This window comes from Procambarus clarkii, chromosome 3, assembly GCF_040958095.1.
Source record: "Procambarus clarkii isolate CNS0578487 chromosome 3, FALCON_Pclarkii_2.0, whole genome shotgun sequence".
NCBI lineage: Eukaryota > Metazoa > Arthropoda > Malacostraca > Decapoda > Cambaridae > Procambarus > Procambarus clarkii.
The window spans coordinates 38,294,432-38,310,181 of NC_091152.1; positions in this window are offsets into that span (position 1 = coordinate 38,294,432).

Consider the following 15,750-nt stretch of genomic DNA (forward strand, 5'->3'; position numbering starts at 1 on the left):
TGAAGCTATGCGTCTCATCCTTGAGGCTCCAAAGTCCACGAGAATAGTTAACATGAGAGCAGAGTTAAAATTACCTACCATAAGTGAGAGAATTTTGTCTATTAGCACAGTTTTCGGCGTGAAGGCATTGAGTAGATCTAGACAATACATGAAGTTTCAAGCTAAACTTTCTAATATGCTGCACTCACCTGAGGTCTATAGAAGAAGAACGAAATCTGATTATGTATATTGGTTCTACAAGGTAGCCAACTCCATCAAAATATTAAATATGTACCCAACTCAACTAATGATTAATCAGCCAATTACTCCATGGGATAACTGGGATCTATCAGTTGATTTTGTAAATGCGCCCAAGAAAGATAGTGTGCACACTACATTATTAAAACAGTTAACACTGAAAAGCATCACTGAAAGTACTCAGAGTATGGGTAACGATGTTTATCAGTGCTATACCGACGGCTCTGTAGAAGAAGGTGGACGATGTACCGGATGTGCATGTAACATATTTGAACAATCTTCTCTCGTACATACAGCAATGAAGCGCGTCAATGACTGGGCAAGTACAACTCAAACCCAACTTGCAGGCATATACCTTGCCACTGAATTTTTAAAAGACAAAGGCAGTGGACTTATATACTGTGACTCGCAGAGTGCACTCCTGGCATTGAACGCACATAGTAGTGACACCCAGAAAATAGTCAGTGATATTCGAATGAATGTTTTAGCTGCCAAAGAAAACAGATTTGAGATTAAATTCCTATGGATACCATCACATGTTGGCATCTCAAGGCATGACACTGTTGATATGCTTGCTAAGTCAGCCTGCAGAAAACCAGTGGTAGAAATTGATGTGGGTGTTTCATTAGCAGTGACAAAGAGAATACTTAAACAAATATCTAATGAAAATCTCACCGACCTAACAAATTCTCAAAGACCTGAAAGTTGTAGCATTAAATATTATGATAGATATCGTGAGGAGACATTCACATATGGGACTAATAGAACAAGAACCCGGCAATGTGATGTTATAGTGGCCAGAATACGCCTGGGATATAGACGTATCTGGCAGCTTTCTCAAAACCCAAATGTCGAGTACACAATGTGTCAACTTTGTGAAAGAGAAAACATGCACTCTCTTGAACATTATATTGTAGAATGTCCCATACTGACTGACTTTCGCCCTCCTGGGCTAAGGTATGCTGAACTCTGTAGTTACTATATGAGTACTGGAACACTTGATGATATATTGGACTTGTATCCAAGATTGACCATATAATATATCAATCATACAATGTATATATATGATGTAACTATATAACCTGAGATTGTAAAAGCACCTTCATCACCTTCAGTGATTAAGTGCTTAATTGCACACTAGTTTCTTTATCAGCTATCTCACCCTGTCAGAGTAAATGAGACAGATGTATGTGAATGCATGTGTGTGTGTATATATGTATGTATATGTGTGTGTGTATGTGTACGTATATGTATGGGTATAAAGCATATATGGAAGCTGATCAGAATTACATTTCACCTTTGTGAATGTACATTAATGACACTATGTAAAAGACACATCTAAATACTTTATGTAGGGCATACGTAAATCTGTGTATCTATGTATTTACGTATGTAGGTTAGCTTAGCATTTTAAAAGCACCGAATCACCTTCTGTGGTTGAGTGTTCAATAAACCCTTGAACTATATGTTTAACACTTCTCTAACCCTGTCCATGGAGGACAGAAGAAAATGTATATATGCTGGTTAGCAATGTAAATGTGTGGCCACGTCTGTGGTAGAAAAAAAAAAAAAACTGTGGTGACAGCCCCAGTGCTGCCGCACCCTATACACTTGTCCCCTGTGATGTTGCCCCCCCCCCCCTGTGCTGCCACCCCCCACCGGGGGGACGGTCGACATGTCGAAGGACGCCATGATGGTGGCCACCGTGGGGTCAGAGCCCGTGTCGGGGTGAGTGTGCCGCCTGCCCCCGTGAATCTTCCTCCTGTTTGGTTAACAGCGTGAGGTGTGTCTTTGACTATGATATTCCGGAATTTATAAAACACTGTATGCCGCCAGGCGGCCACCTTGACAAATGGGACTGGGGGATCTGGGAGGTGTACTGTCTGCGATATCCTAAGGCTGATTTTCGACATAAATGTGTATAGACATTGCCTTGTTTGCTGCATTTAGTAGATGTGTTTTTTCCGTGTTTGTGCCCATGTGTTCGGTGATTGAGTTTTTTATTTATGTTTATGTTCTTATTTGCCACTTTTGTGTTCCCGTTTACTAAAATCGTGTTTTTCTGTACTTGTGCTGAGTTTGTAATGTGGTAGTTATGATGTTTGTGTTTTGCGGTACTTCAGTGCCTATTATTTTTGTATTTTTTTGCATGCCGTTGGCATGTAAATTAAAAAAATTTAATATGGGGCTCGTTTGTTGACCACATACACCTTAGCACTGCACTGGTAAAAGTACTGGTGTGGAGTTAACGGACCTGGTGGGGTTGCAGGAAGACCGCCATATGGTGGTGAAATTTGTTCGCCCTGAGGTGTTCAGGACATTACTTGATCGGTGTGAGGGCTGCTTGTTCCCTATGCCCAATGGTGCCGGTACTATGCAAGTACCTGAGTGTGAAGTTGAAGTATATGGCAGTGTGTGGCGCCCAGTTTGAAATGTCGGATGGGCTCTTTGAGCAGCCTGGTCAACAGGCTTGCCCGTTGCTCATGTAAATATCTTCAGGGAGGGTGTTTTCCCGAGAGTGATTTACCGCCACTCCGATCCCAGGAGGATCCTACGGACGTGTTAGATGTTGGTGGTGTGCCGTCTGCCAGCCAGCCGGCTGTGGAGGCTGGCTGGCAGACTGCAGTGGCTTGCGCGGAACCGGTTGGGCGCCCTGTGCACCAAGGGGCTGCCGGCAGGATGGTGTGTGTGTGGATGCGGCTCCGACTACAGGTTAGTGTAAGACAGTCGGTGCTGGTGGAGGTACACAATTTACCGCCTGCTGTCCTGGTGGCTCCGGCTCCCTTGGGAGAATCAATGCCTGTTGTGGACAGCAGTTCTGGGGCTCTGGCTCCGCCTGTGGAGTCTCTGGACGTGAGTGGTTGCCGCGCGGCTCGGGAGGCGGTTCCAGTTGCCTCTTCGATGGAGGATGTGCATCCCCCTAGACGCTTACGGGACCAGTAGAGCTCGGACAAGCTGGTCCCTCAGCAGAAACGTAGGAAGGGGTCTGCCAGATCGGGGTCCCTTGGTGGTCCAGCAACATTAATGCCTGTGGTGGGTGCAGGTGGGGTGGACAAGGCGGTGGTGTACGTGGAGCAGGGGCGGGGTGCGGTGAATCCCTTGCCAGTGTGCCTCCCCAGTGTTAGTGTACAGAGGTGGGGGTCGTTGGTGTCGGTGGTTGTGCAGATTTGGTGTTAATTAAAAAGGTCCTGGGGCTTCTGCTTGTTCATGCCCACCCCCCCCCCCATCCCTGCTCTTCGCCCTACGTACCAGCCTAATTTACCGTATTCGAGTGTCAGTATGCCGCCAGATGATTATTATGTGGTACACGATCCTTGACTCGTGTGTTTGGGGCTGCGTCCCCTTTTGATGCGGGCGGCCTGTGTCTTGTGGCGAGGGTCGGAGGTGTCTCCCTTCCTGGCGTGTGACGATTGTCTGGGTGTGTGATGTGATGGATTTAGTCTGTAACCTGTGTTCCCCTCTCTCTTGTCAGTTTGGATGTTGTATGTTTGTTTGGGTGTTGAAGGCTTCGCCTTAATTGCCTTCATGTCATTGTTTTTGTTATGGGTGTGGTTGAATGTTTGTTTGGGGTTATCTGCTTCACCCAACGTTGCCCTTGTTTGGGTCGTCTGTGTTCTTCAATTACGTGTTTATTGTGTTGGTGGTGGTAACGGCCTCAGTTTGTTTTGGAGGCGTTAGTGTGTGTTTCATTTCCACTGGTATGTTTTTTTTGTGTGTGTGTGTATGTGTGTGTGTGTGTGTGTGTGTGTGTGTGTTTTTGCCGTGCCTGACAGTTTACTGTAATGTATTTCTGTTTTCCTTGTTCTGTGTGCTTTCGCGCTGTCCCGTGATGGGTGAGCTTGTGTATCCTTGGTGTATGTATATTTTATGTATTGTGTTTCAGTTTTATTTTGGTACTTTGGCTTTAATTGTATCTTGTGCTGATCTGTGTACGCTCTCATACTTTTATTGTCCATATTTATTATTTTATAATAAATACAGAGATAATAAAATAATACACTGGGTGCTTGGGTTTACTGGAGACTGGAGTGTGTATAAGCCTCATATTGCCTCAGAGGGATATGCAACATTCAACTAATTGAATACGCTCCCACAGGGGCGCGAGACGTCTCTCATCAACCAATCGTCAACTCTGCCTCTGTCACTGCCGGTTGGAAGGGGATTACACTGAAGCCCCCAAAAGGTCTGACAAAGCTCAATGAAATCAACACGAAAATCACGCACATAATAAAATACAAACAACTCGTCAATAAGACAGTCAACACAATACGATATGTAGTAAACACGTCACCTACACACAGGAGAGGTGCGACATGTGGTACGACACATATGGCCACCAGGCAGCCTTGCTCGACCTCAACCCTCACACACCTCTAGTGGGGGTTGAGAGGTTGAGGATCGCTTGCATGATCGCCAAGCTCAATGCATAGACAAAGACTTAACAAGAACTGTAGAGACTGTACTTACAGTATGGTCGGCCTTAATGTACTCGTAGCAATTTCTCGTACACGCAGCTCCTCCGAGGACGACCTGAACCACTGGGCACATACGCAATTTGTCTTCCTAAGGTTCCCCCAACCTCATGAAACTGTCGTACCTAGCCTACCAGAGGACCCAAAACAGAAAACGGGACAGTATGTCAATTTCGCGAGCCGCTTTCATTTTCTAGTACGACGATTTGTGGCCTCAGGTGGAATATACGTCAAAATGCGACGTGCTATTAGGAGGACAGCTGGACACTCATCCGGACCATAGCTGTGGCACGGACGCAGAGGACTGGGAGTCCTCTATATCTCAAACCATACAGCATGTGGCTGGACATGCAAAATTTCACAGAAGTGGTGCTGGATCCATTAGAATCAACTGTACGTAGTATCGTATGTAAGGATGACACACGGAGGGCAGCAGGTGGCCAGCACCATAGACGGTGCTGGAGTAGTGCACGAGGTTCAGGTGGTAGAATAAGGTCACGTGGTAACAACTAGAGCGAGTGTGACGGCCTAGGAGCACATGGCGACCTTGACAATGGAGGTTGGCTAACAACACATGTGGAGTATGGCGGCCTAAGCGGGTGGTTCACATAGTTCGTACAAAGTCGTGGCGGCGAGTCTAAGTTTCACTCTAAACACTGTATTAAAGCAATACAAACCGGGGATCATGTGACAACTCTCCTTTGACGGTACACAGTTCACTAGAAACATTTACCATAAATTTAGTAAACGGATGACTTGCAACACGATCACTCTGATAGTCTGTTGCTCCTAATGTGGCCATGTCTCTCTCTACTAGTTTCAGTAACTGAGACTAACAGCTAATTCATTTAGTGTTGCGGACACGATTCTGAAACGATGGTTGCCGTGAACACAGATGGCGGTGGGTTTAACGCTGGAGAAAGTCACGAGGAGAACACTGCTAGTTGGCCGTGCTAGTGGCAGCAGCCACGTCTACTGGAGACAAACTGCGAGCACAGAATACCTTGGCGGGCTTCCTGGAGACCATACCATCACTCTTGCTCCCTGGGAGCAAGAGTCAGGCTCTACAAGTGTACCAAAGGGACACAGGCGCAGATGTTTGGCCCACTCACGTGTTGGTTAGAGCCGTGACATCATGAATGAGTCTTCCTTTACACAGCAGCCATTGAGAAAGCTGAGATGATTAACCCATTATCTCCCTAAAGTCCACTACGGGCTCACCATAGTCCGTGCTACTTGGAATTTTTGTCCCGAGTAGTTGAATCAACAACAACAATAACCACCATATTATCTCCCATTTAACTCACTATAGCCTGAAAACTATCACCTTACAACTCTCTACGATGGCTAACTTTTGACGCCAGCTTCTATGATTAGGACGTTGAACTCGTTCTAATTAACAAGGGACTGAACACACAACGCCCCTTAAGGTAACAATGGCCTGCTAACAATACCGGCTTTACAGAAAGACCCAATTACACGACAGACCTCAGTCTACATGTCAAGGTATTAGGTCCGTACAATGTGATGGCGTGCACTCTTGCATCCACAAGTGGAGTTCCATAATGTAGAACACTCAATATTCACCACTAAGGCGGCTGTGGAATTCCATTCTCTCTAGTGTTTTAACAATTCTCAGGATCCTTAATACTGAGGCTAACATGCACTGACCTCGGAAGATTATAGATGGTGCGTCAAGACTTGTGCGCATCTGGTCGGCCATAAACACTCCATATTTGACGCTTATCAGATAGTTTTGCGAATTAGCTGTGTCTAGTGAACTTGCTGTAATAATATCGTACCTGAAATATATTTCAATATGTTTGAGTATTGCGATTTTTTTTTTTTTTTTTGAAAGTTGAAAAATATGCTATAGTGTTGCAAGCATGTTTGAACGTTGCAAAACAGGATAGCGCATTATAAACCATATCTGAGCATTCACAAATACATTTCAGCACTGCAAAACATGTTTGAGCGTTACGAAACATGTCTGAGCATTGAACAATAGATTAGAGCATTTCATAAACATGCTTGAGCGTTGCAACACGGAAGTGAGCGTTATAAAACACGAATCAAACCATTTTTGGAAAATCGTAGTGTGCCTCGGAAAGCTTACAAAGTCTGTAAACGCAGTAAGACCTTTTAATGACAAGCTTATTTTCTGACAAGACTTTTCAGTGCCTGAAAATTACTAACACGTAAACTAATACCTACTAGTACTGGTTAATACGTTAATATTAACCATTCAGTGAGTTACCACATCATAAAATATTACACATTAGTATCTTTTTTTGGGCCTTGTACCTAGGAGCAGGTCAGGGTGGGTTAGGTAGCTGGCTGATGTGGGTAATTATTGGGATTTAGTGTATATGTTTACATTTCATATAGATGGATATATGGATGGAAAGATGAGTGGATAGATGAATAGACGATACATAGATGGATAGATACATGGACAGATACCTGGATAAATGGATGGATGGCTAGATAAATTGATGGATAGATGAGACAAAGACCCAGGCACCACCGGTTAGCTCTGTAGTGTCAATATTATATATATATATATATATATATATATATATATATATATATATATATATATATATATATATATATATATATATATATTTATATATATATATATATATATTGTGACGGTAACGCGTTGGTGTTCGGCTGTTTCAAAAGCTAGGGGTATGGCCTCGTCACATATAGAAACAAAAAAGAGAAAATCTGGAACTTCGTCTGTGGTAAGGTAATGGGAAGACACACAAAACACAAGTAAATTTAACAATGAGATTTTAATTACGTTAGAAAAGCAAAACATGAATAAAATGGACATAAAATTCGTATCATAAAATCAATCAATCAAAATAATAAGAATAATCAAATGACAAAATGAAAAGTTACGTTAAGACAAGTGAGTAATAACAAGTGAACAATATACAATGCAAAATATGGGTGCAGGAATATTGGCTTTAAGCTGCCACCTCTCTTAGTACACGCAAGCCAGAGCTTAGTCTACGAACGAGACGTGTTAACTTGTTGAAAGCACTGGATATTCTGAGGTCTGCAGGTCGTGGTGGCCCCAGACATCAGGTAGTGTGGCGGTGGAGGAGCAGGTGCGACTGACCACCAGCCAATCAGCGATGAGCAGGCGACGGACAGGTAGTTTGGTGGTTCGAGTGGCGGAGGCGGAGCAGGTGTTCCTGGTGCTGAATACGTTTGCTCTCTGGCAAACCTTGGAGTTGTACTTGTTGGATATTTCTTCCATATTAGTTGTATAGGGATGTATAGCGACGAACTTAGGAGGGAAGAGCAGGCTCAATCTCTTGAAGGAGATTATCGTCACAATATATATATATATATATATATATATATATATATATATATATATATATATATATATATATATATATATATATATATATATATATATATATATATATATATATATATATATATATATAGGGATGGTTCTGGTAGATCTCAGCTCTTGACAGCTGTCAATCCCATTTGTCGTATATCAACAATAGCTCGAGTAATTCAAATAAATCCACAGTAAATGATTCGAACCTGTACGATCTAACTATATTCTCTTGTATAGAATCTGGGCTACGAACGAGCCAAGATTAGAGGAGAGAGGGATTACTGATCTTAGGTTAACCATTAATCCTTAATGGCCCGCCAAGGTGGTGGAGAAGCATTACATGCTTCCATGGTCAGTGGTTCAAGGGGTCAGACCCACCTCACTCTGTGATCCGTTAATTACTAGGTTCATTCCGGAGAGAATTACTGTTACCTGCTGATTGGGCTGGATATCGTTGGCTAATTTCCCGAACAATGATTCACAGTTTTATACTAATGTCATAGATAGACGTAAACAATGAATCAGGTTTATAATAGTGTCACAGAGAGTGACGTAAACAATGATTCAGAGGTGTATACTAGTATCAGAGAGAAACGTAAAAATGATTCAGTTTTATACTAGTGTAAGAGACGTAAACAATGATTCACAGTTTTATCCTAGTGTCATAGATAGACGTAAACAATGATTCAGTCTTATCCTAATGTCAGGGAGAGACATAAACAATGATTCACAGTCTTATCCTAGTGTCAGACATAAATAATGATTCACAGTCTTATCCTAGTGTAAGACATAAATAATAATTCACAGTCTTATCCTAGTGTCAGAGAGAGATGTAAACAATGTTTCACAGTTTTATCCTAGTATTGATTGCAAAGAATATTTGCAATTACTTATAGAAACTATAGTTATTAAATAATATTTTGTCACAGAAATGTTGTTTTCTCAAGTATTTTGGCTTTTATTTGGGGTTTCGTCTATATATTTGAGCACAGTTCGGTCGTTTTGTGAAACCTTGTATACTGTTTATGTCACGGCTCCATTCCAAAGACCTCTTGAAACCACCTATATAACTCCTGCATATTTCTATGCCATTCGTAATTAACTATTCATTTTTGACAGCATATTTGAATTGGTCTATTTAACTGAGTTGTGCAGAAATCTTGGTTAACATTGTTAACAAGTGGAATGCATTAGGCAGTGATGTGGTGGAGGCTGACTCCATACACAGTTTCAAATGTAGATATGATAGAGCCCAGTAGGCTCAGGAATCTGTACACCAGTTGATTGACAGTTGAGACGTGGGACCTGTGTGTGTGTGTGTTTGTATAGTGGAAGCAGCCCGTAAAAGCTGTCTAACTCAAAGGTACCTCTTTACTGCTAGCTAACAGGTACATCAGGGTGAAAGAAACTTTGCCCATGTGTTTCTGCCTGATCCGGGAATCGAACCTGGACCACAGAATTACGAGTTCTGCGCGCTGTCCACTCAGCTACCAGACCCTGTGTGTGTGTGTGTGTGTGTGTGTGTGTGTGTGTGTGTGTGTGTGTGTACTCACCTAGCTGTGCTTGTGGGGGTTGAGCTCTGGCTCTTTGGTCCCGCCTCTCAACTGTCAATCAACAGGTGTACAGGTTCCTTAGCCTATCGGGCTCTATCATATCTACACTTGAAACTGTGTATGGAGTCAGCCTCCACCACATCACTTCCTAATGCATTCCATTTGTCAACCACTCTGACACTAAAAAAGTTCTTTCTAATATCTCTGTGGCTCATTTGGGCACTCAATTTCCACCTGTGTCCCCTTGTGCGTGTGCCCCTTGTGTTAAACAGCCTGTCTTTATCAACCCTGTCGATTCCCTTGAGGATCTTGAATGTGGTGATCATGTCCCCCCTAACTCTTCTGTCTTCCAACGAAGTGAGGTTTAATTCCCGTAGTCTCTCCTCGTAGCTCATACCTCTCAGCTCGGGTACTAGTCTGGTGGCAAACCTTTGAACCTTTTCCATTTTAGTCTTATGCTTGACTAGATATGGACTCCATGCTGGTGCCGCATACTCCAGGATTGGTCTGACATATGTGGTATATAATGTTCTGAAAGATTCCTTACACAAGTTTCTAAAGGCTGTTCTGATGTTAGCCAACCTGGCATATGCTGCTGCTGTTATCCTCTTGATATGAGCTTCAGGGTACAGGTCTGGCGTGATATCAACCCCCAGGTCTTTCTCTCTCTCGGACTCTTGAAGTATTTCATCTCCCAAGTGATACCTTGTATCTGGTCTCCTGCTTCCTACCCCTATCTTCATTACATTACATTTGCTTGGATTAAACTCTAACAGCCATTTATTCGACCATTCCTGCAGCTTGTCCAGGTCTTCTTAAAGCCTCAAGCTGTCCTCCTCTGTCTTAACCCTTCTCATAATTTTGGCGTCGTCAGCAAACATTGAGAGGAATGAGTCTATACCCTCTGGGAGATCATTTACGTATATCAGAAACAGGATAGGTCCAAGTACAGAGCCCTGTGGGACTCCACTGGTGACTTCACGCCAGTCTGAGGTCTCACCCCTCACTGTAACTCTCTGCTTCCTATTGTTTAGGTACTCCCTTATCCACTGGAGCGCCCTACCAGTTACTCCTGCCTGTTTCTCCAGCTTATGCATCAACCTTTTATGGGGTACTGTGTCAAAGGCTTTCCGACAGTCCAAAAAAATGCAGTCCGCCCACCCTTCTCTTTCTTGTTTAATCTTTGTCACCTGATCGTAGAATTCTATCAATCCTGTAGGGCAAGATTTACCCTCCCTGAACCCATGTTGATGGGTTGTCACGAAGTCTCTTCTCTCCAGATGTGTTACTAGTTTTTTTCTCACAATCTTCTCCATCACCTTGCATGGTATACAAGTTAAGGACACTGGCCTGAAGTTCAGTGCCTCTTGTCTGTCACCCTTTTTAAATATTGGTACTACATTAGCAGTCTTCCATATTTCTGGTAGGTCCCCCGTTTCCAGTGACCTACTATACACTATGGAGAGTGGTAGGCAAAGTGCTCCTGCACACTCTTTCAATACCCATGGCGAGATTCCATCCGGCCCAACAGCTTTTCTCACATCCAGCTCCAATAGGTGCTTCTTGACCTCATCTCTTGTAATTTCGAACCTATCCAAGGTTACCTGGTTTGCTGTCACCTCTTCTAGCGCCGCGACATCTCCCTGTTCTATTGTAAAGACCTCCTGGAACCTTTTGTTGAGTTCTTCACACAACTCTTTGTCATTCTCTGTGTACCTGTCCTCGCCCTCCCTAAGTTTCATCACCTGTTCCTTCACTGTTGTCTTCCTCCTGATGTGACTGTGTAGTATCTTTGGTTCGGTCTTGGCTTTATTAGCTATATCATTTTCATACCTTTTCTCAGCTGCTCTTTTCACACTGACATACTCGTTCCTGGTTCTCTGGTATCCCTCTCTACTTTCTAGTGTTCTGTTATTACGGAAGTTCCTCCACGCCCTTTTGTACAGCTCCTTTGCTTTCATACATTCCTTATTAAACCACGGATTCTTCCTTTGCTTCTCTGTTTTTTCCTGTCGGGCTGGGACAAACCTGCTTACAGCCTCCTGACATTTTTGGGTGACATAGTCCATCATGTCTTGTACCGACTTGGTTCCGAGTTCTGTGTCCCAATGTATATCCCATAGGAATTTATTAATTTCCTCATAGTTTCCCTTTCGGTACGCCAGCCCTTTGTTTCCCAGTTGTGTGTGTGTGTGTGTGTGTGTGTGTGTGTGTGTGTGTGTGTGTGTGTGTGTGTGTGTGTGTGTGTGAGCACTTTACCTTCATATATTTTATTTATTTTCCCTAATCACAATAATACACGCCACAATGTTGTTGAGAACTCGTGTGTTTACACAACGCTGTGAGGTACAACACGAACCATCTACACGGACGGCTGGACCAATACAGTCGTTAGTGATACATTATTGACCTGTCTTGTGAGGGGTAATGATTAAGGTCAACACAGCCACGGTCATCACAGGTAGTTACCTCATTAATGTCGTCGCTGGTACCACCCTCATAATTATTGTTGTGTATTTACATGAGGAAGATTACTGAGCGAGGTCACGATCGTGGTCAAGGGGGTGGAAGACGAGAGGAATGTGTAAAACACATATGGACACATGCGGACACAGCCTTCAACCACGTATTCATATTTTCCCGATCTGACGCAAAACTCGACATTTGGGGAGTAAACGCATAATCTCGATTTATATTGATAAAGAAACTGATTTAATATTTAATATTAAAAAATACGAAAGTTCTTAGAGAAAATCCTGTATTCATCCTCCTTTCGTGGTCTGACATTGTCACATAATTCATCACGTGTCAATTGTTTTGTGATTTACACACACACTCATATATATTTTGTTATTACTAGGATGAATTTCGGAATTACTCTCGCAATTAAAACTTTTACGATTGTTTAAAATAATCGGAATATATATATGCAAAATCTGTGCTTTTTAATGCATGTTAGCACATTCGATTTTTTTTTTTATAAAATTCATTTCACATTTCTATGATATTTAATAAGGTCTGTGTTCAGGAGTATAATGGATATAACGCTCCCTACATGTGACGGATCACATACCATAGATCATATATCCACATATTACTGACAGCATTTTCTTATATTACTACATCTTTCCTTAACAGAACGATCAAGTAATATATTTCCACGTTGCAATAATATATTTCCACATTCTCTGCAGGTTTTGTGACCTGTTTCCGTGTTGTGACCTTTGCCACGACGCTGCTGTGTGACCTCCCATGACCTTATCATCCAAGTAAACTTGTGAGTATTTCTAGAGACCTTTTCGCCCAGCAGATTTGTCAAAGTCTGCATTCTTTAATATTTGTGTCATTAATATTTCGTATATTATTCATCTCCACTCAAATCTTTGACTTTGTGATGCTGCGGGAAACAGAAGAGATCACTACTAGGACTGTGCCGTGTAGCACAGTGGTGCCATATTATATATATATATATATATATATATATATATATATATATATATATATATATATATATATATATATATATATATATATATATATATATATATATATATATATATATATATATATATATATATATATTATACTCCATAATGACGTCCCACAACCAAACACCACAACCTGTCGACCTCTCGCAGAAATAAATCACATGCAATTGATCCCCCCTCCCCAATTGACGCCACAATGCAAACAGCCATCTGACTCTAAAAGATTCATCATATGTAATCGGATGTTAACAGTGAATGATTCATGCATGTAGCGGATCACCTCACGAACCACTAGCATTAGACAACCGAGTGTTTACATTACTTCAAGCTTGACGCCAATCTAAATATGGGTTCAACTGATCAACACCTTGAAGGGAACTACCAACTAATCACCAGTAAACTGCAGCACTGTTCCAGGATCTATAACCGGACCGTCGACAATCCATATTAATTACCTCCATACCAATCGTGTAGTATGGAGGGTGGACACATGCCTCATCATCCACCAACGGAACATCCAACTCGTAACTGACTCGCGTGCCACAATGGAAGCAACATCAAATACTTTCCACAAAACTCCCTTAGAAAGTGACTAAAAATACTGAGGCAGCCGGTCGGCCGAGCGGATAGCACGCTGGACTGTGATCCTGTGGTCCCGGGTTCGATCCCGGGCGCCGGCAAGAAACAATGGGCAGAGTTTTTTTCACCCTATGCCCCTGTTACCTAGCAGTAAATAGGTACCTGGGTGTTAGTCAGCTGTCACGGGTTGCTTCCTGGGGGTGGAGGCCTGGTCGAGGACCGGGCCGCGGGGACACTAAAGCCCCGAAATCATCTCAAGATAACCTTCCAGTATACAGCCACCAACCCAGAGAACGTCTCTGACACAGCGAGATCATCCTCACTGTGCCCTTCGCCACATCCTTCCCTACGGAAAGCAGTGTGCAAAGTATAACACCTTTGACAGAACCTGTACGTTGATCACAAGCTCTCTGCTAGATCGTCAACTTTCTAGATTACATCATCCCGACTTGCACAAACACTGACCGTTGCACAGCTTCCCATGTATCTTTTCACCGATTTTAAAAAACTAGGAAACCACTCAATACATGTTGGAAATTCAACACACATGTTAACATTCCATAGTTAGCCATTACCAAATTTAATGAAAATGGGAGTTTTTCGTGACGACTTCACAACAGACCCATATTTACATCACGTATATTTAAGCTTCCACAATTATTCTTTAAAACACAGTCTAGTGTTTAAACTTAATAAAATAGTATTCACTATGACTAGTTCTTAGATAATTATACCATACACCACAGGCTTCCTTGCTATTTATTGTTAAATAAACTTAGTACTTAAGACAGAGTTGAGACCAACAGAATATTGCTGGAACGAGACGCACGCCTGGGCGAGGCCGGTCACGCACACTTGAAAACAAAGGCACGAGACAGGGAGGAACTCCTTCTCAAATTGTCACAACACAGACCAGTTCTTCCCCCCGAGCTTCGACAAAGGATCCACTACGGTCTGACCAACCGAAGAACTCATTAACAAAGGGAAGAACAACTTTCGGTATTTCTATTGCATGTAATAGTGGCCATTATTAGTGTAGGAAATTATCGTTATTACACGGGGCTTCACCCCCAACAAAGTGTGTTTATCTCTTTACTACACACACATTAATTTATGTCACACCTTTACTTTATATGTTAATGAGCAATTCTTACAGCCCTAACTTTTACAGGTAAATTTGAGATCTGGAGATATTAGCTGTTTACCAACTACATGACCTGTGATGCTCTCATGCATGATCTGACTGTCTCACAGTGCTAGGCACCATTACATGGCCCCCGGACCACATGTAGCCACACCCTAACACATGTTGGAGGAATCATTCACAGCCTAATCAGGCCATGGCAACCATACAGTTAAGAAAATTATAACATTTGTACTATTAACCTCACTGTAGCTTGATATATGCCACCATATGTGGTATAATTTATATGAAATAGAAAGTAAATATTTATGGTTTATTTATCTCCACCAATTGGGATAAACTGTCAAAAAAAAAATTGTAAATTGTAACCACATGAGACACAGTTGAGTTGAACATGACAAGGACCAACAGGCGCCATTAATACAGGTCCAGAATAGACCACATGAGGCAGACCGAGTCCCATGCTGGAGGTCCAGCTCTCATACTACAAACCCACTGAGGCCATTTTAAATGTTCTTTATATAGTTGTGTGATCTATAACACATTAATAATTATGTCTACCGTTTAATTATAGTAAGATTAAAATATGAAACCCCCCAAAAATCTGTGAAGAGAATTTTACTGGTGACATTAAAATATAAAATACAGTCTGCTTAGAAGTAATAAATACAATTTCCTGAATTCATACTGAAATAAATCACCGCTAGATTTCTCCCCCATCCCATTCCAAATCCTTATCCTGACCTCCTTCCAAGTGATATATAGTCGTAATGATTTGGCACTTTCCCCTTGATAATTCCCCGCCCTCCCTCCCTCATCCTGGGCAGCACCACTTTTGAACAAAATGACAAAACCACTAACACAACCCGCTATCACACTCCACCCTGAAGTACAAATCACGCAACTA